We start from the raw sequence: 22,026 nt of genomic DNA, 5'->3' as shown, positions 1-22,026 counted from the left end.
TAAAGTGAATCACTGCCAGTTGGGGTTGAGAGGGACAGAGAAGGGACACACTGGAGGAAAAATAACTTCAGAGGCAAGGCCATGGAAGCTGGGGTCTGAAGTCAAGAAATCTCAGGCTAGAAGAGTGGACCCACCCAAGTATGTGGAGAGGATGCGTTTGCCCTGAAGGCAGAGGATGGGCCTTCCACCTCATTGCAGTGGAAGGGTCATACCTCCTCACACCTTGGAGAGGGTGAAGCACATTCCTTGGGATTTGGGGAGAGCCTGGCTGCCAACACATGGCAGGGTTGAGCATGTGCCTTGGAAATGGCAAAGAGCCCTGGTGCAGCCCTGATCCTTAGAGAGGGTGGAGCTGAGAAAAGGGTGATCTTCCCAATGTCTCCCCGGGTTGCATTCAGAGAGAGGCAGGCCTGGGCTTAGGCCCTTGGAAAGAGTAAGACTACCACTTTCTAAAGCTCCAAAGATAAATGACTCTCAGACTTCGAAATCTAATGGACTCTGCCCTGTGGGTTTTTGAAATGAGTCCAGTGACCCCTATGCTCGTTACTCCCTATGGAAATGGGTATATGTATCTTATGACTGTTCCTCTTTTGTATGTGGGCAGTAAATAACTTGTTTTGAATTCTACAGGTCAAGAACCTGAAGAGAATTTTACCTTAGAACAGACTATACGTGTAACTGACTTTGATGAGATTTTATAATGTTTCTGACTTTGTATTGTATTTGTAATGTACTGGAATGGTTTAAGTTTTCTGATATTGTGATGGAATGAATCTATTTTGTATGTGGGGAAAACAAGTCTTTTTTAGGGTCCAGAGGGTGGAATATGCTGGTTTGAAAGGATGTATATACCCTAGAAAAGCTATGTTTTAATCCTAATCCCATTCTGTAAATGCAGCCATTTCTTCTAATCCCTATTCGGTACTATATGTTGGAAACTTTAATTAGGTTATCTCCTTGGAGATGTGGCTCGATCATTGTGGGTATTAAACCTGATTAGGTGGAGACATGTCTCCACCCATTCCAAGTGAGTCTTGATTAGTTTACTGGAATCCTATGAAAGAAGAAGTATTTTGGAGAAAGCTTCAGAAGCAGAGAACAACAAGAGAGAAAGCCGGGAGATTCAGAGAGAGCAGAGAGGGATGACAAAACCACTAGAAAGCCACAACAAAGAACGCCGCAGAACCACGGAGCAGAGAGTCCACCAGCCAGTGACCTTTGGAGATAAAGAAGGCAAACAACTCCTGGCGAGCGGGAGAGGAAGCTAGCAGATGACACCGTAGTCTCCATGTGCCCTTCCAGCTGAGAGAGAAACCCTGACTATGTTTGCCAAGTGCCTTTCCACTCCAATGAGAAACCTTGAATTTCATAAGCCTTGAATCAAGGTATCTTTCCCTAGATGCCTTAGATGGGACAGTTCTATAAATTTGCTTTAATTGGGACATTCCCATAGCCTAAAAACTGGTAACTTGCAACTTATTAAATTCCTCTTTTTAAAAGCCATTCTGTTTATGGTGTATTTCATTCCAGCAGCTAGGAAAATAGAACAGCTTCTAATCAAGGAATCTACTTCACAACAAATGGAGTGTGGGAATAGACACATACTCATGGAATTCTGTAGTCTCACCATAGTCCTCACCATCCAGAGGCAGCTGGATTGATAGAACAGTGAAATGGCCTTTTGAAGGCCCAACTACTGTGCAAACTAGGTGGCAAAACCATGCAAGGCTGGGGCAATGTTCTCCAGGAGGCTGTGTATCCTCTGAATCAGCATCCATACTATAGTGCTGTTTTTCCCATAGCGAGGATTCATGGGCCCAGGTATTAAGGGGTGGAAATGGAAGTGACCACTCACTATCACCCCTAGTTACCCACTAGGAAAATTTTTGCTTTTTGTCCCTGAAACCTTAAGCTCTGCTGGTCTACAGGTCTTATTTCCAAAGGGAGGAGTGCTTCTATCAGGAGACATAACAATGACTCCATTGAACTGGAAGTTAAGATTGTCACCTGGCCACTTTGGGTTTCTTATGCCACTGAATCAATAGGCACAAAAGAGGACTACTGTTCTGTCTGGAGTGGTTGATCCTGATGTTCATGGGGAAATAGGACTGCAATTACATGATGTAGGTACAAAAGAGCATGCGTGGAATATACGAGTACTATCAAGCCCTGTGATTAAAATCAATGGAAAACTGCCACAACAAAACACTGACAGAACTACCAATGGCCCCAAAACTTCAGGAATAAAGGTCTGGATCACCCCACAAGGCAAAGTACCATGGCCAGTTGCTGTGCTTGTAAGGGTAAAGGAAACATGAAATGGGTAGTAGAAGAAAGTATTGATGAGTATGAATTATGAAGACATGGCCAGTTACAGAAATGAGGTTTATAATTATATGAATATTTTCTTCCTTTTTAATGAACATTTTGTTATGAGTATTTTCATATTTGTACATGAGCAAAATCTTTTTTTCCTCTTATCATATAACATAAGTTGTATTGTACATGTCATAGTATTTAAGTCATAGGGTATGAAGTTTAAAAGTGAATGTTACCTGAGGGCTTGTACCCTATTCCAGAGAGATGTACAGTGTTTCTGGTTGTACGCAGGACAGTTGAGTATTGTTAAGCAAAACATATGTCTGTCATGTTCTATTTAGAAATTAAGCCTATTTCAAGGTGATGTGTATAGCTGCCAAGTTGACAAGAGTTGGACTATAATGGTTAGATTCAGTTGTCAACTTGACCAAATGATTATGCCCAGTTGTCTAGTCAGGCAAGTACTGGCCTGGCCACTGCCTCAAGGATATTTTGTGGCTGACTGATAAACTAGAAGGCTGGTATATTAAATCCTCAGTCAGTTGATTGTATATGTGGCTGATCACATCTGCCATCAATTATGGTGTTTCTCCCACAATGAGATAATTCAATCATCTGAAGGCTTTTAAGGAAGAGTGAGAATATTTCACTGCTTCTTCAGCCAGTGAGATTCTCCCTGTGCAATCCACCCAAACTGTTCATCAGAGCCACCAGCTTCACAACCTGCCTTATGAATTTTGGCAGTTGTATGAGACACCTTATAAATCTCATATTTATACATCTTTCCTGTTGCTTCTGTTTCTCTAGAGAAACCTGAATAACACAGCAATCATGCACGTCACCTTAAACCATACTTAATCTCTAAATAGAAAACAATAACAGACATATTTTTTAGCCTAGCAATGCTCATCTGTCCTGCAGTGGTTCCATTTACACAGGAATTGAAGCAATCAAGCAATAAGACCTTCCACAAATCATTTCTGGATAACTGTTTCCAATCCTGGCTTGCCCTATAATGACTGACCGGTTCCATATTTGGTTAAGTCCTCACATGGGGCACTATTCTCTGGGTTCTCACTTTCTGGAAACACAGAATTTTCCACATCATCAGTTTCTGGTTTCTTTGCACCCCAGAATTCAGTTCTTACATTATCCCTTTCTTGTCACATTTTACTATAAACTGCAAAGAGAAACCATGTTGCTTCCTCCACAATTAACTTGGAAATTTCCTCAGGCAAGTATCACAGATCACCACCTTCAGTTTCTCCCTTCCATCCAGCACTAGGATTCATATTTGCCACACTTTCTGTCACTTCAAAACAAAGGTCATCTTCCTTCCAATCTGCAATGGAAATATCTTTAGAGTCCATATTTCTACCAACAATCTCTTCAAAGCAATCTAGGCTTTCTTGATCAAATTTCCCACAATTCTTCCAGCATTCTCCCTTTTTCATTTAAAAACATTCCAAAATATTTCATATTTTCAAACACAGCAGGATACCACTATTTGAGTACCAAAATCTGTTTTAGTTTGCTAACGCTGTTTGAATGCAATACACCAGAAATGGACAGGTTTTCACAGAGGAGATTTATTTAGTTTCAAATGTACAGTTCTTTGGAAGAAAAGCAGGTGACTTTCCTCTGGCTTTGACTGTCACATGGAAAAGCACATGGTGACATCTGCTGGCCTTCCCTGCTGGCTTCTGGGATCAAACAAATTTCCCCAAGGCAATTCCTTTCTGCATCCCCAAAAGTCTGTATCTGAGATGGCTCTGAGCTCTGAACTGCATTGTGCTGTACTGTGCTGAGTTCCTTCTCTCTTTTCTGACTCTCCTTTTAAGCCTCCAGGTAATCAAATCAAATGTCACTCATTCCAGAAGGCACTCCCCTTAACTGACCACAAATTTGATCAGTAATAGATGAATTTCACATGCTGATGATTTAAGTCCACAGCAACAGAACAACAGGGCACCATCACCTGGCCAACTTGATAGATAAACCTAACTACTACATCTATGTATTGATGATCCATCTTCCAGACCTGTTGAAGGAGCAGCCCCACCCCTTCCAAGGGCCTGCACAAAGGTCATGCACTTCCAAACATTAGGTGAAGATCCATCATCTCCTGGCCCCACACTCTGCAAGAACTGGGTTGGTGACCAGGCTCTCATGAATTCCATGGCACAGATGTCATGACCTCTGAGTGTTAGGGTGGGAGCATTCTTCTTGAACAGTGGGGCAGAAGGCACAGCCCCTCCCAGTGCATGGGCAGACCAGCCCTTTTTGAAAACATGGATCAGCCACTCTTTTTGCCAAAGGAGATGTCTTTAGATCAGACTTTGGCTTCCATGGTTCTGCCCTTGAAGTCATTATACCTACAATTTCTCCCTTCTCTGTCTCTTTTAGTCAAGGCTGGTGGTGGTTACACTCATACAAATCTCACAAAAACTTTGTTGGTTTTTCATGCACTTTACACGGGCTGATTTATCAGACAGAAGGACTTTCCACAGATCCTTCTTACATAACTGCACCTCCAATCCTGACTTGCACTGAAATGGCTGGCTGGATCCATGTTCAGTAAAACCTTCATATGTAGCCCTCTTCTATATATTATCAAAATTGCCTATATCATCAATTTTTATTTCTTTGTGCCCAGGAATTCAGTTCTCAGCTATCCCTTTCATCTTGCTGTTTACTATAAACTGCAAGGAAAATCCAGGCTGCACTTTCCAAACTAGCTTGTAAATCAGTTAAATATCCAAGTTCATTGCTTTCAAGTTCTGCCCTCCATCAGACATCAGAACTCAATTTCACTGAGTTTCCTGCCACTTTAAAACAAGGATTTCCTTCCTTCTGCTTTCAATAACACATTCATCATTTTCTTCTAAGGCCTTATTGGAAGTACCTTTAGCAGCCATATTTCCATCAACAATCTCCTTAAAGCAATCTAGGCTTTTTCCATCAAACACTTAAAAATTCTTCTGACCTTTACTTATTATGCAATTCCACTTCTGTTTCCACATTTTTTTAAATCTGCAATAGCAGCATCTTACTCCTGACACCAAAATCTGTGTCAGTTTCCTGGGCTGCTCAAGCAAATACTCTGAAAAGGATCATCTTAAGCAATGGGGGGTTATTTGTTCATGGTTTTGAGGCTAAAAGAGAGTCCAAATCAAGGTGTCATCAAGATTATATTTTTTTGGATGGGCCATGATGACTCAGCAGGCAGAGATCTCGCCTGCCATGCCAGAGGACCTGGGTTCGATTCCCAGTGCCTGCCTATGAAAAAAAAAGATTTTTTTTTTTTCCTGAAGACTGATGTTCTGGGGCTCGCTGTTGGTGATTCTTGTTCCTTAGTCTGTCACATAGCAAAGCACAGGGTGGTGTTTCCTGATCTCTCCTGTCTCTTCTTTGTTCCATTGCTGTTTAGTTTCTGGCTGTTCCCTTCTGACTTTCTCTATATCTAAATTTCAGTTAGCTTATAAAGGTCTCCATTAATAAGATTAAGACCCATCCTGACTGAGGCAAGACACACCTTAACTGAAGCAACCTTATTAAAAGGTCCTACTTACAGTGGTTTCATATTCACCCAAATAGAATGGGTTTAAGACCATGTATTTCTGAAGTACATATATCTTCAAATGACCACATACACTCTCTTTGAATTTGCTTTCCAGGCAAAAAGTCTTGAGACAGAAGAAGAAGAGTAAGAAACATTTGAGTCTGACAGCTTGGGGCAAAGGCTAAGCTGCTTCAAGTCCTTCAGTGGAGTATCCAAGACAAGAAGAAAGAATCTTTTCTGGGAGTAGAGGGTGAATTCAAATTCCTGTAAGTTGAGGATCTTACACTAGCAAGCATAAGCCCAGGAAAGGTCACTAGCAAGCATAAGCCCAGGAAAATATACAGGCTCAGAGAGACAGGGAGGACTCTGCACCTTGCATTTACCTTAGGTTGACCTTCTTTATAGGAAGGCTGAACTCTAAAGAAGAGAACTAGCCAAGACAAAGCAAATTTGGATAGACAATAAAAGTTGCTTTTTGCTTAGACTGCTGGCAATCAGGAAAATATCTGTTTTATCACTAGCTGGATACAAACTCAAAAAACAGCATCTCAGGGTATATTTCCAGGTAACAATTAAGAATGTTAAAATGTACAGTGTACAAACAAATATTGCAAGGCACAGAAAGAAACCAGAAATGATGGCCCAACCAAAGGAAGAGGATAAAAATTCAAGAAACCTCAAGAAGACCAGAGAAAAATTTTTTTTAAATGAAATGATCCTCAATATGTGCAAGAAGTTAAAGGAAAGCACAAAGAAAGAACTAAAGAATACCAGGGAAACAGGGAATGAACAATATAAGAATCGCAATAAAGAGATATAATTTTTTTAAATTAACAAAACATTATCAGAGTTCATGGTGAAAATAACTGAAATGAAAACTTCCTAGGTGGCTATCAATGTTAGACTGCAGTTGACAGAAGAAAGACTCAGTGAGCTTGAAGACAAGACAAAAGAAATGAGTCGAGCTGAGAAGCAGAAAGAAAGTGTTTTGACCAGCATAAATAACATAAGCAAACTCTGGGACACCATCAGACATACTAATATACATTATAGGAATTCCAGAAGAAGAAAGAAAGATGCAGAAGTAATATGCAAAAAACAAAATACCAGAAAACCTTCCACACTTAGCAAAAGGCGTGAATATGCACGTTCAAGAATCCCAGAGAACACTAAACAGGAAAAACTGAAGAGAAATACAATCTAACCCATAATGGTCAAACTGCTGAATGCAAAGGACAAAAAGTGAGTTCTAAAAGCGCCAAGAAAATTAATGTGATATGTACAAGGTAGTGCCAATTAGCTCAAGTTCCTATTTTCACCAAACAAAAAATAAAGGGGGGGGGGGGGTCAGAAACCAATGGATCGAAATACTTAAAGTGCTGAGAGAAAATATTTGCCATCCAAATATTTCATATCCAGTGAGACTTTTTTTTCAAAAATGAAGGAGACATTAAGACATTTCCAAATCAAGAAAAGCTGAAGGAGTTCATCACCACTAGATATGCCCTGCAAACAATGCTACAAGCAATTCTTCAAGTGAAAAGGAAAAGACACTAGACAATGGTTCAAAGCATCAAAAGAAGTAGTTAGTAAAGTTAGCCATCTGGGTAATTATAAATGCCAGTACCATCAAATTGTATTTTTTTGGTATGCAACTCCACTTCTTACAGGTGCTAATATGCAAAGACATATAAATAATGAAAATCTTGGCTTTGGATATGAAATATATAAAGATATAATTTGTAAGAAGTATAACCAAAAAAGTGAGGGATGATAGGGGTGTATGAGCAGTATATGTGTATTTTATTGAACTTAAGTTGGTATGAAATCAAATGTGATGGTTATAGATTTAGGATATTAAATTTTATCCCATGTAACCACAAAGAAAATATATGAAAAATACATATTTTGAAAGAAATAAGAAGGGACTCAAAATGATACATTACAAAAGCCAAATAAATATGAAAGTTGGCATTAAAGGAAGAATTAAGGGTCACAAAAAGATATGAATATACAAAGAAATAAGAGCAAACTGGAAGAAGAAATTCCTGGATTATCTGAAGTGCTTTTAAATGTAAATGGAGTAAATTCTCCAGTCAAAAAGCAGAAGCTGGAAGAATGGATAAAACAGCATGACCCAACTATCTGCTGTTTATAAGAGACTTGCCTTAGATTAAAAAACTCAAGCAGTTTGCAAATGAAAGGATGGAAGAATGTACCATGCAAATAATTATGAAAAGAGAGCTGGGGTACTATACCAAAATCAGATGAAATAGACTTTTGGTCAAAAACTATTATGAGGGATAAAGAATGTGACTATATAATGAAAAAGGGATCAATTCAATAAGACATAACAATTATGAATAGTTCTGACACCTTGGGACAGAGTCCCCAAAATATATTGTTTTAGTGTGCTAATGCTGCCAGAATGCAATATAACAGAAGTGGAATAGCTTTTATAAAAGGGATTTATTAAGTTACAAGTTTACATTTCTAAGGCCATAAAAATGTCCAAACTAAGAAGACACCTTGACTCAAGAAAGGCTAATGGCATCCAGAATAACTCTTTCAGCTGGGATGGCACATGGTTGGTGTCTGCTGGCCCTTTGGCTTCTGGTTTCAAACAGTTTCCCTGGGGGTATTTTTCTTCTGCATCCCCAAATGTCCTTCTGTGTGAGCTCTGAGCTTTTTACAAAATGGTTCCCTCTTAAAGGACTCCAGTAAGTGGATTAAGACCCATTTTGAATGGGTGAAGATACAGCTCCATGAAAACCACCTAATCAAAAGCCCCACCTCCAATTGGATGGGTCATATCTCCATGGAAACAAATAATCAAAAGGCCTCAACCTAAACAATAAGTCTGCCCCCACAAGATTGGATTAAGAAAAAGAACACGGCTTTTCTGGAGTGCATAACAGTTTTAAACCAGCACATATATGAAGCACATACTGACAGATTTGAAGCGAGAAAGAGACATTAAGAGTAGGAGACATTAATATACCACTTTCAATCATGGATAAAATATCTAGACAGAATATCAATAAGGAAATAGAGGAATTGAATGATATTGTAAACCAACTATATCTAACATGTATATAAAACACTCCACTAAAAGCAGCAACTGCACATTCTTCTCTAGGGCATATGGATCATTCTCCAGAATAGTCAATATGTTTGAGAACAAAATAAGTCTCTAAATTCAAAAATATTAAAATCATGCAATGTCTCTCCTCAGACATCAATGAATTGAAGCTAGATATAAGTAACATAGGGAGAAATGGAAAATTCACAAATATGTGGAAATTAAATAGTGTATTCTTAGGCAACTTATGGGTCAAAGAAGAAATCACAATGGAAATTTGAAAATATCTTGAGACAAATGAAAATGAAAACACAACACACCGAACCTTATGAAATGTGGTAAAGGCAGTGCACAGTGAGAAATTTATAGTTCTAAATGCATACATTATAGCAGAAAAACACATTTTAGATCAGTGACCTAAATTCAAATATTGAGGAACTAGAAAAAGAAAAACAAACTAAATCCAAAGTGAGCAGAAGGTAGGAAATAACATTTAGCACAGAAACAAATGAAATAGAGAATTACAAATATAGAGAGGGGGTGCGAGGGTAGTTCAGTGGTAGAATTCTCACATGCCATGTGGAAGACCTGGGTCTGATTCCTGGTCCATGCAGTCCCCAAAACAAACAAACAAAAGAAACCAACAAAAGCAAACAAACAACAACTAAAGATTCAACACATGGTGCTGCAAAAATGGGACACTTACATGGAAAAAGTATGAAATGTGAGTATGAAAATAAAGCACACAAAAACAAACGAAGAAAAAAATAGAATCAACAGTACCAAACATCTGTTTTTTTGAAAAGATCAATAAAATTGACAAAACTCTGGCTAGATTAATAAAGAGAGGGGATGCAAATTAAATTCAGAAATAAAAAGTGAGAGGCATTATTAATGAATCCACTGAAATGAAAGGGCTTATAGGAGAATATTACAAACAACTGAGCACAGACAAATTAGATAACCTAGATGAAATGGACAAATTCCTAGAAGCACTCAACCTACCACACTGACTCAAGAAGAAATAGAACATCACAATAGATCGATAATTAATGAACAGGTTGAATCAGTAATCAAAAACATCCCAATAAAGAAAAGCACAGAACCAGATGGCTCCACAGGAGAATTTGACCAAATATTCCAGGAAAAATTAGCCCAATGCTTCTCAAAGTTATCCAAAAAATTGAAGAGGAGTGAACACTCTGTAATTCTGTAACATATTCCTCATAGCAAAGACAGATAAGAAAACTGAAGACCAATATCTTTTGTGTATAATGATGCAAAAATCCTCAACAAAGTACTAGCAAGATGAATTCAACAGCACATTAAAAGAATTATCAAGAGGGATTTATCCCACGTATGCAGAGGTGGTTCAACACACAAATATCAGTTAATGTAATGCCTCACGTTAACACAATGAAGGAAAAACAGCACAATGATAATCACAAGTGATGCAGTAAAGGCATTTGTAACATTCCAGCATGGCTTCTTGATTAAATACTGAGAAAAGTAGGAATAGAGGAAACTTCCTCAACACAACAAAGGGCACCTAGGAAAAACTCACAGTTAACATCCTATTTAATGGTGAAAGTGTAAAAGCTTTCCCTCTAAGATCAGGAACAAGATACAGATGTCTACAGTCAGCACTGTTACTCAACATCACATTGAAAGTTCTAGCCAGAGCAATTAAACAAGAAAAAGAAAGATAATCATCCAAATAGGAAAGGGAGAAGTAAAACTTCCACTATTTGCAGGTGACATGATCCTACCAAATTCCGAAAAATACTCAAGCAATCCTCTAGAGATAATACATGAATTCAGCAAAATGGAAAAATATAAGCTCAACATATTATATCAGTAGTTTTGTATACACTAGTAATAAAAAATCAGAAGAGGAAATCAAGAAAAAATTCATTTAAAATAGCAACTAAAAGAATCAAATACCTAGGATTAAATCTAACCAATGATGTAAAGGGCCTTTGCACAGAAAACTACAAAACTTTGCTAAAAGAAATTAACAGGACGTAAATAAATGGAAAGACATTCAGTGTTATCAGTTGGAGACTAAATATATTAAGATGTTAGTTCTATCCTATGTTATTTACAGATTCAATACAATCCCAATAAAAATTCCAATTGCTGACTTTACAGAATAGAAAAGCCAATCATCAGATTTACATGGAAGCACAAGGGACCCTTAATAGCCAAAGCCATTTTGCAAAAAGAAGAACAAAATTGTAGGACTCACTTTCTTATCTTAAACTTTTTACAGAGCTACCTTAATCAAAAGAGCATAGTTCTTTCACAAGTGATGACATACAGGCAAATGGAATCAAATTGAGAGTTCATAAATCAACCATCATGTATATCCAACTGATGTTTGACAAGGAGCAAAGAACCATTCAATTGGGAAACAATAGCCTCTTCAACTAAATGTATTGGGAAAAATTGATCTCCACTTGCAAAATAAAGGAGGACCCCTACCTAATACCTCATACAAAAATCAACTCACAATAGATCAAAAACCTAAATATAAAAGCCAGAACTATAAAACTCATAGAGGAATACATAGGGAAGCATCTTCAGGACCTTAAGGTAGGCAGTGGTTGCTTAGACTTTACTCTTGAAGCACAAGCAACAAAAGGATTAATATATAAATAGGGCTTCATCAAAATTGGAAACGTTTGTGCATCAAAGGATGTTATACTGAAATAAAAACTCAATCTACATAATGGGAGAAAAATTTTCAGACCACATATCTAACAGGTGTTTAATATCCAGAAATCATGTCACTCAAGAATAAAAAGAAAAGCAACCCAATTTAAATATGGGCAGAAGACCTGAATAATCATTTCTCTGACTAAGATATAGAAATAGCCAAAAAAAAAAAAGCACGCTTGAAAATATGTGCTATAGGGTAATGTAAACTAAAACCAAAATGAAATACCATTTCATACTCACTAGAATGACTACGATTTAAAAAAAAAAATTGCAAGTGTGATAGAAGATTTGGAGAAATAGGAGCACTCGCGCATTGTTTTAGGGAACATAAAATGTTACACCCACTGTGAAAAACACCTTTTCTGGATTATCACAGTTAAAAATAGAATTACCAAAAAAAAAAAAAAATAGAATTATCATATGACCCAGAAGTTCCATTTCTATGTACATACCCCAAAGAACTGAAAGCAGGGACTCAAACACATATTTGCATACCATTGAGTAAGGACATTATTCACAATTTTCAAAAGACTGAAGCAGGGCAGTGCAATGGTGGCTCAGTGGCAGAGTTTTCGCCTGCCATGCTGGAGATCCGGGTTTTATTTCCAGTGCTTGCCCGTGCAAAAAAAAAAAAAAGAAAGAGATTGAAGCAACCCAACATTCTATCGATTGATTAAATGGCTAAACAAAATGTGTTATATACATACAATGGAATATTATCTTGCCCTAAAAGGGAATGAATTCCTGATACATGAAATGCATTTTAAAGAGGACATTTTGATGAAGTTACTTCAGTTAAGGTGTGGCCCAAACTGATTAGGATGGTCTTAATCCTATTACTAAGGCCTTATAAAGAAGGCCACAGATGACTGAAGGAACAGCCAAAAGCTGGAGGTCAGTGGAAGCCAAAAGAGAGAGGAAAAGACACAGTTAGGTGCGTTGCCATGTGACAAAAAAGCAAGGACTAAGGATCGCTGTTAATCAGTCCCAGAATGGCACAGTCTTCAGAAAGCATTACCTTACTGATGTCTAGAGTTTGGACTTCTCTCAACCTCTAATCATGATTCAATAAATTCCCATTGTTTAAGCCAATCCATTTTATATTTGCTTTATCATCTGGGAATCTAAAACAAATCCCATTTTATAACATAAAAAAAACAGTAAACTCAAATGTGAATGGTAAAACACCAAAACTTTCAGAGAGATAATAAGGTAATATTGTCATGTACTTATACTGTTGAAACAATTCCTTATACATGGCCAAATGTCACTAACTTCAAGTCTAGATAGCAGATTTTACTAAATGTGAGAGCTTTTATTCAAAATATAGCATTAAGAATGTCAAAATGCAGAGTTCTTGCCTGCCATGCCGGACACCTGGGTTTGATTCCTGACGCCTGCCCATGTTAAAAAAAAAAAAAAAAAGAGTGTCAAAATGCAAGCCACATAGTGGGAGAAAGTATTTGCGATACATAAGTCCTTCAACAAACCAGAATATTTTAAAAACTACAAATAAAGATAGTTTTGATAATATATTTATTGATAAGAAACTTCACAAAAAAGGATATCCAATATCCTATTAACTTGTCAAAAGGTGCTCAATGTTACTACTCATCAGAAAAAATGTAAGTGACAAATACATAATTATGCACACACACACACACACACACACACACACACACACACGAATGGCTTACAAATCGGCAATACTAAGTATTTACAAGGCTCTGGAGCTACAAGAGTTCTCTTGCATTGCAGCTGGAAATATAAAATTGGCCTAAATACTTTGGGGAACACGATTTGGCAGTATCTCTTAAAAAATGCAAATCTTCTGATCTGATGATTCCACTTCTGAGCCAAGACACCAAAAAAATGTGCCCATTTGTTTACCAAAAGCCATGAACAAAAATATTCATAACAACAACAACAGCAAAATGTTCATAGTAGCATTGCTCATAATAACCCCAAATTGGAAACAAGCCATCAAGTGTCCACAAAAAGTAGAATAAATAAGATTTTGTGGACTATTTTTATAATGGAATTCTAAAGAGCAAAGAATAATAATAAAACATTGCTACATGCAAGAGCATTAGAAAATGTGAAAAACATAAGATTGTATGAAAGAGTACAAAATAACCTACAATAATGAATGTCAAAATAGTGCCTCCTGGGTGGGCCACAGTGGCTCAGCAGGCAGGGTTCTTGTCTGCCGTGCCAGAGGACCCGGGTTGGATTCCCGGTGCCTGCCCATGTTTAAAAAAAAAAAAAAGTGCCTGCTTGGATGGACTATTACCTCGGCAGGGATATAAAGGAGATTTCATGGAGGCTAGTGTTCATCTATATTTTGAACTGAGGGGCAGTTATAAGGGGATGTTCAATTTCTGAAAATTAATTAAGCTGTATATTGGTAATTATGTACTTTTTGTCTGTTATCCTTCAATAAACAATACAAATTAATAATTAAAACAAAAGTGGATTTCTTATTCTTTTGTTTTTCTTTATTAGAGAAATTGTGGATTTACAGAACAATCATGCATAAAATACAGGGTTCTTTTATATACCACCCTCTTATTAACACCTTGCATTTTTTAGAATTGATGGTAGCATTTTTTTTTTTAATAATTGTACTATTGATATAGACTATAATTTAACTTAGGGTATATTGCTTGTGTAGCATAGTTGCATGGATACTTTTTAAAAATTTTATTCTGCCACCATATATACAATTGAACATTTCCCCTTTTATCATATTCAGGCATATATTTCAGTGCTATTAATTATGTTCACAATGTTGTGCAACCATCAGCACCATCCATTGCCAAAACATTCCAAATATGAACCCTGTACGTTTTAAGCTTTAACTTCCCATTCTCTATCCTCTTCCTGTTCCGTTTTTCTAGATTCTGACCTGAGTTTGCTTGTTTGAATTCTTTCAAATAAGTGAGATCATACAATATTTGTCCTTTTACATCTGGCCTATTTTAGTCAACATGATATCTTCAAGGTTCATTCATGTCACGTGTATCTGGTTACTTCATGGCTGAATAATATTCCATTGTTTGCATATACCACATTTTATTTACCTATTTATTAGTTTCACTTACTTGGGCGGCTTCCATCTGTTGGCAGTAGTGAATGCTGCCATTATGAATATCGGTGTGCAAATTTCTGTTCAAGTCCCTGCTTTCAATTCTTTTGGGTATACATCTAGCAGTGGAATTGATGGGTCATATGATAGTTTTATACTTATCTTTTTGAGGAACTGCCAAACGGTCTTCCACAGTGACTGCACCATTCTACATTGTCACAAGCAACAAATAAGTGGTCCTATTTCCCTACATCTCTCCAATTATTATTTTTTATTTCCTAATAGCAGCCATTGTTTGCTGTGAAATGGTAGCTTATTGTGGTTTTGATTTGCATGTCCCTGATAGCTAAAGATCTTGAGCATCTTTTCATGTGCTTTCTGGCCATTTATATATCTTATTTGGAAAGGGTCTGTTTAAATATTTTGACCACTTTTTATTTGGGTTGTTTGTCTTTTTGTTGTTGAAGTGAAATATTTCTTTATATATTCTGGATATTAAGCCTTTTTCAGGCATGGTGGTTTCCAAATATTTTCTCCCAATTGCGTGGGTTGTCATTTTACTTTCATAATAAAGTTCTATGGGGCACAAAATTTTTAAATTTTGATGAGGTCTCATTTATCTTTTTTTCTTTTGTTGCTTGTGGTTGAATGTAAGGTCTAAGAAACCATTGCTAACTTCAGTGTCCTAAAGATGCCTCCCTACATTTTCTTCTACTATTTTGCTAGTTATGGCTCTTTTATTTAGGTATTTGATCCATTTTGAGTTTATTTTTATATCAGGTTTGTGGTAGAGGTCTTCCTTTATTTGCAAATGGAGATACAGGTTTCCTGGCATCATTTTCTCGACTGACTATTCTTTCTCAATTGAGTGGCCTTTGCCCCTCTGTCAAAAATCAGTTGGCCCTCAGCAGATGAACTCACAGCCCTCTGCCCTCCCAGCTATGTGGGACATGACTCCCAGGGCTCTAAATCTCCCTGGCAACTTGGGACAGGGCTCAGGGCTGAGCAGGGACCAGGCATCATGGGATTGAGAAAGCCTTCTTGACCAAAAAGGGGGGGAGAGAAAGGAAACAAAATAAAGTTTCAGTGGCTGAGAGATTTTAAACAGAATTGAGAGGTTATCCTGGAGGTCATTCTTATGCATTATATAGATATCCTTGTTTTTTTTGCTTTTTGTTTTTTTGGCATGGGCAGGTTCCAGAAATCAAACCCGGGTGCTTGGCATCACAGGCAAGAATTCTGCCACTGAGCCACCATTGCACCACCCTAGATATTCCTTTTCAGCTTATGGTCTATTGGAGTGGCTAGAGGGAAGTTTCTGAAACTGTTGAACTGTGATCTAGTAGCCTTGATTCTTGACAATTGTATAACTATATAGCTTTAATAGGGTGACTCTGTGATCGCGAAAACCTTGTGTCTGATGCTTTTTTTACCCAGGGTGTGGACAGATGAGTATACAAATAAGGAAAATTTCATAAATAAATAATATCTATTTATCCCCTTATCCCATTATTTTATTTGGGATAAGGGGTGAAAAAAAATGGGTAGATTGAAATACTAGTAGACATTGAGAGGAGGGGTAAGGGGTATGGGATGTATGAGCTTTTTTTTTTTATTTCCTTTTCTGGAGTGATACAAATGTTCTAAAAATGATCATGGTGATGAATACACAATTATATGATGATATTGTGGGCCATTGATTGTGTACTGTTCATGCACTGTATGTGTGTGATTTTTCAATAAAATACTCTTTAAAAAAAGAGATGGAGGAGGTATAACAGAGAAAATGGGATTTAACAAACAAGTCTGACTGTAGAATCACTATATTAATACTCTTTCTACCCTCCAGTGTTTTGGCGCAGCTAGAACAAAAATCTGAGATGGTAGGATGGTAGCCCATGACAAACTCTCCAGTCTGTTCTGTAACTACTCATTGAAGTGTGCTTTGAAAATTATTGCTTTTTTTTCTTTGCTTTGTGTATATGTTATATGTTTTTTATTTTAAAATGTTTTTTTAATTGTAAAATATAATATTTTCAAATTACACTTCAAAAAGTACTTACAGAACAGATATCAGAGTTTGTTATGGGTTACCATTCCATTACTTCAGATTTTTCCTTCTAGCTGCTCAAATCCACTGGAGGCTAGATGAAATACCGATATAGTGATTCAGCAGTCATACTAATGTATTAAATCCTGTTTTCTCCATCATAACTCCTCACCCTCATTTGATCTTTCTCCCAATCTATAGGGATCTTTAGGCAATGCCTGTTCTGATTTTTTTCCTGTTGAGAAGGAGTTTCAACACTAAAGCATAGGGGAATGTAATTATTGATAATCTCAGAAAGGCTGGTCCCTCTGGTCTTCAAGATTTATTTGTCCTAGGAATGCTCTGGAAATTATAGGTTCCAGGAAAGCAAGCTTATTGCACGAAACTTTTAAGAGTCTCAGTTCGAGTCCTAGGTATTCTTAAGAGTTAACAGGAGTGTTGTTGGTTGGGGTTTAGCAAACCATGGCAATTAACACAGTCTAACTGAAACTCACAAGAGTAGCCTCCAGAATAGCCTGTTAACACTGTTTGATTTCTCTTAGCCACTGGTGCCTTATTTTATTACACTTCTTTTACCCCTTTCAGTCAGGAAGGTATTTTCACTCCCACGGTACCAGGGCCAGACTCATCCCTGGGAGTCATGTTCCACGTTGTCTGGAACACATTTTCTACAGAATATAATACCACACATGTGGGGGAAGATAATGATTTTCCTTGAAGAGTTGGGCTTAGAGAGAGAAAGGCCAGAATAGCTGAACAACAAAAGAGCTTTCCTGGAAGCAACTCTTTGGCCTTGTTATAGGTAGTCTTAGGGTTTCCATAAGTTTTATAAAGGAAAGCCTCAAAATCAAGGGTTTGGCCAATTTTTATGGGAGTCCCTAGTGGTTAAGAGGGTACCTGGGGTTTCCCTCTGGTCTATTCCTACTTCCTTTCCCAGGTGGGAAAGTTTAATATTGCTTTGTATATATGTTATGTTTTACAATTAAAAATGTTTTAAGTGTTGCAGCTCTTTTAGAATTTGTCCAGTAGGTTTTCTGACTTTAGCTGGAAAACCCTCACTAAAAACAAACAAACAAAAGTACTAAAAAAAAATCAGTTGGCCAAAAATGTGTGAGTTAATTTCTGAGCTCATAGTTCGATTCCATTGTTCTGTATGCCTATCCTTGTGTCCATGCTGGCTTTTTTTGTTTTTTCGCTTGTTTGTTTGAGATGGGGGTGTGCGTGGGTTGGGAAGGGACCTGGGTCTCCCGCATGGGAGGTGAGCATTCTACCACTGAGTCACCCGCCTCGCTGTGCTCATGCTGTTCTGAATGCTGTGACTTTGTAATAATTTTTAAAATCAGGAAGTGTGAGTCCTCCAACTTCATCCTTCTTTTCAAAATGGTTTTAGCTATTTAGGGCTCCTTACCCTTCAATATAAATTTGATGATTGGCTTTTATTTTCCATAAAGAAAGTTGCTGGAATTCATCAAAAGACACAAAAGTTTTGAAAATTTAATAATCAGTTCTCATGGACTGGTATCAACCAGCTCCAGCACACTGTGGATTGAATATCTTGACCAAGATGTCCCATATATCCTTCCCTATAACCTGGTGAGTTGTATTTATTTGTTCCTATTTTATAGATGAACTAGGGCTCATAGCTATAAAAAAGATTTGCAAAAAAAAATCTCATAGAATTTAACAATTAGCAAACTACCCTCTGGTCTATTCCTACCTCCTTTGACATTACTCTAAAGACATATGAGAAAGATGGAAACTATATATTGGCCTGCAGAAGTTCAAAACTCTGCTAATATGCAGATATTTTATAAATAAACAATTATTAAAGAAAACATAATTTATCTGTTTAAAGCTATGATGTTATGTTACAGTGGATCTGTGAAATATCATTTTGAACTTCCTGATTTAAGTGTATTTAAATTCTGGAGCATAATGACTTCCAAGCATTTCTACTTCAATTCATAATTTCCTTGGCAACAAGAAAAAAGGACACCACACACGTAACACACAGCAACAAGCAGATGAGCAAACAAAAGTTGCATATTTTATATGCCTTTACTAGCCAGCACAGTTATGGCTGAGTCTTTTTATTTCCATCTTAAAAATGAGAGGTTAAAAAAGGAAGTGTTCAAACAGTTGCCAGAAAGTAGCTTGTTCCTGGGGCAAATTTAGAAGCATGATTTTTCTGCTCCCAACTGGACTCCCACTCTGCCCTCTGTGCTTGCCTTCAGTGGAAATTAACCTGGTGAGTACTACAGGAGTCGCAGAGCCTATGGTCATAGTGACTCGAAGCAATTCCAGAATGTCAGTTTGTTCTCTTTTCCTTGATGATGGCTATGCAGTCCATTTAGAAAAAGGGCTGCTTGACACACGTCACTATAGCAGAAATGATGTTCAGTGAAACTTCAATTGCTTAAGATTTAGTGTCCTTCACTTCTCTTGAAAAGGGACAACTGATCAGCAAAACCAAAAAGGTGTCTTAAAAATGTTCAGGCTGTATTGTGAGATCAAATAGATGAATCCTATTGTTTCCTAAGCAGTAGTTCTCAAGTGTCTCAGGGGCAGATGGCTAAATAACCAGCATGCTTCAGAGTTAAGAAAACCTTCCTCTTACTCTGCTTCCTACTAATTCGATGTTGGATATGTTAATTAAGCTAGCTTATCCCAGTGTACCCATTTGTTTTACAGTTGTGGAACTGGATGGCTTAATAAAGGTAATATATTTAAAGTGCCTGTACACAGAAGATATTCAGCAAACAAAAGTTACTTTTGTGTCATCCGTAATGATCAAAGAGGTTATTGCATCCTACTCACAGGATAACAGATACCATACTTTGTCTCAGTATGCCTGTCTTTCTACTAGTCTGAGTTTCTGAAAGGTAAATACTTCTCCTTATTCATCTCTATTTCTGGCATCTAGCTCCTTGCTTGGCACAGATTACTTCCTCAACAAATCGAAGAATACACAGAATTTTAAGAAGTTACTGTAACTGTATACTCGATTACATGAAATTTTGTTCATGATTTAATTAAGTACAAAAACCATGTGCTCAATATTCCATTGCATTTATGTACCACATTGTATTCAACCAATTCCCCATTGTAGGACATATGAGTTGTTTCTAATATTTAATAATTATAAACCTAAATTTGATAATCTTCTTACATGGGCTTATTGAATTTCTTGTTTGGTATTGGTAGATGGGTAAATTTATAGAAGTGGAATTTATGGGCTAAAGCGTATATTATTTTAAACCTTTTGATATCTGTTTCATAACTGGCCCCTGAAAGTTTGCTGTGGTCTTCTGTTAATTTCATCAGGTTAAGTAATTTTCCCATGCTGATTTTTAATGTCAGAGTCACTCTTATTATATGCTAAATTGTTACATAAATTGAGTCTCTCGAACTTTCTTTTCTTTTCCGTGTTCAAACTATCTATTCTAGTTCTAACACACTGTTTTAGTTATTGTAGCTTTATAAAGTTTTTATAACTGTTAGGGCACATTTCTTATATTATGTTTTCATCTATGTTATTTTCTAAGGAACTTTAAAATATTTTGAATTTTTCAATTGATATTTTTCACTAGAGATTTTTAAATTTATAAATTAATTTGAGATAAATAGTAATTTAAATCACTGTGAATACCCATTATAGAATATGTGATATCTTTCCATTTAATCAAGTGCTCTTTTATTTTCTTTAGTAGTTTTCTTCATAGAGGCTCTGTTAATCAGGTGCATTTCATTCCTGGGTATTTTATATCTGTTGATTACCCTTGTTGTTATTTGATACCATTTTTTTAATCTGAAACACTTCCTTATAATTTCTTTCAATATGAGTCTGCTAGCAATAAATTCTTTCACTTCATCTGAAAAGTGTCTTTTTTTTCCAAGTTCATTTTTTAAAAAATACTTTTACTTGATACAGAATATAAGGTTGGCAGGGTTTTTGTTGTTGTCCTTTCAGTTCTTTAAAGACGGTCTTCTATTGTTTCTGCACTTGCTTGTTTTCTCTGAGAAATCTGTCATCATTTTTATTAGTTCCTCTGTAATTTAGCTTTATTTTTCTGACAGCTTTTATTTGATACTTATTTTCAGAAATTTGATTATGATGTTCTTCGGTGAAGTTTTCTTTGACACTTATCCTGCTTGGTGGTTCAGCGAGCTCTTTGTATGTGTGGGTTTATAATGCTTGTCATCAAATTTATAGTTTCTGGACATAATTTCTTCAAATAATATTTCTGTCCCCATCTCACCCTGTACAATTTTTTGTTTCATTTTTTATCCTCTCTAGACTTCTTTGAATTCTTCACATTGTCATGTCTTAAATGCACTAGTCTTTTCTTCACTACTCTTTTCTTCTGAATTTGCTGTTAATTCCAAACTGTGACCAGATATTGTCATTTTCATCTCTAGAAGTTCCATTTGGTTATTTCTATGGCTTATATTTCTTTCCTTATTATGTCTATGGTTTCCTTAAATATGTGAGCATATTTATAATATTTGTAATAGCTATTTTAATATTTGTGTGTGCTAATTCCATTTTTTTCTGACATTTCTTGGTCTATTTCTATTGATTGAGTTTCCTTAATAATTTGTAGTTTCTCTGCATGTATAGTGACATATAATTGGCCGCCAGATGTGGCGAAAGCTTCATTGTTGAGAGTTTGGTTTTTCTTTTTTCTTCTCTTAAAGAACGTTGAAATTTGGTTTAACAGGTGGTTAGTTACCTCCAGACAAGGTTAATCCTTTCAAGTCTTGTTTTTAAGCTTTATTATGATGGATCCAGGTAGTCCACATTCTAGGTGTAATACAGCCATACTAAGGGAAAGACAAAACCCTTCTTGTGTTCTTACTGTGGTTTAATAAGGTCTCTACTCTTGGGACAGGCAGAATTCAATTGTTTCCTATTACTGTGTGAGCCACGGAAATTGTTCAAGCTACCTGGCAGTTGTTTTGTTTGTTTGTTTGTTTCTTATTTTTGTCTTGTCTCATGGAATTTCACGATAGATATGTACAGAGCAGTGTTTAGCCAGAAACATACATGAAAACAGTATTTCTGGAGCTCTTTATTTGAATTGCTCTCTCTGTTCTAGGTTGGGTTTTCCTACTACCATCTGCTTCCCCCTCCCTGACTATTGATCTGTGTGTCCTAAATTCAGTGAGATCACTGTACGCTAGGATCTCTCTTCTTGCGTCAC

The 22,026-nt window shown here is 36.7% G+C and overlaps 1 non-coding gene across 1 annotated transcript; it reads left to right on the top strand.

The window, feature by feature from the left end:
* The first annotated feature begins 17,817 nt into the window (after window positions 1-17,817).
* On the top strand, window positions 17,818-17,879 carry LOC143678558 (U7 small nuclear RNA). Its single transcript, XR_013173345.1, has one exon. It is a non-coding gene; the product is annotated as a U7 small nuclear RNA (small nuclear RNA).
* Window positions 17,880-22,026: the final 4,147 nt, after the last annotated feature.

This window comes from Tamandua tetradactyla, chromosome 3 (assembly GCF_023851605.1).
Source record: "Tamandua tetradactyla isolate mTamTet1 chromosome 3, mTamTet1.pri, whole genome shotgun sequence".
In the NCBI taxonomy this organism is placed as follows: Eukaryota; Metazoa; Chordata; class Mammalia; order Pilosa; family Myrmecophagidae; genus Tamandua; species Tamandua tetradactyla.
This window is presented reverse-complemented; position numbering and strand designations above follow the sequence as displayed.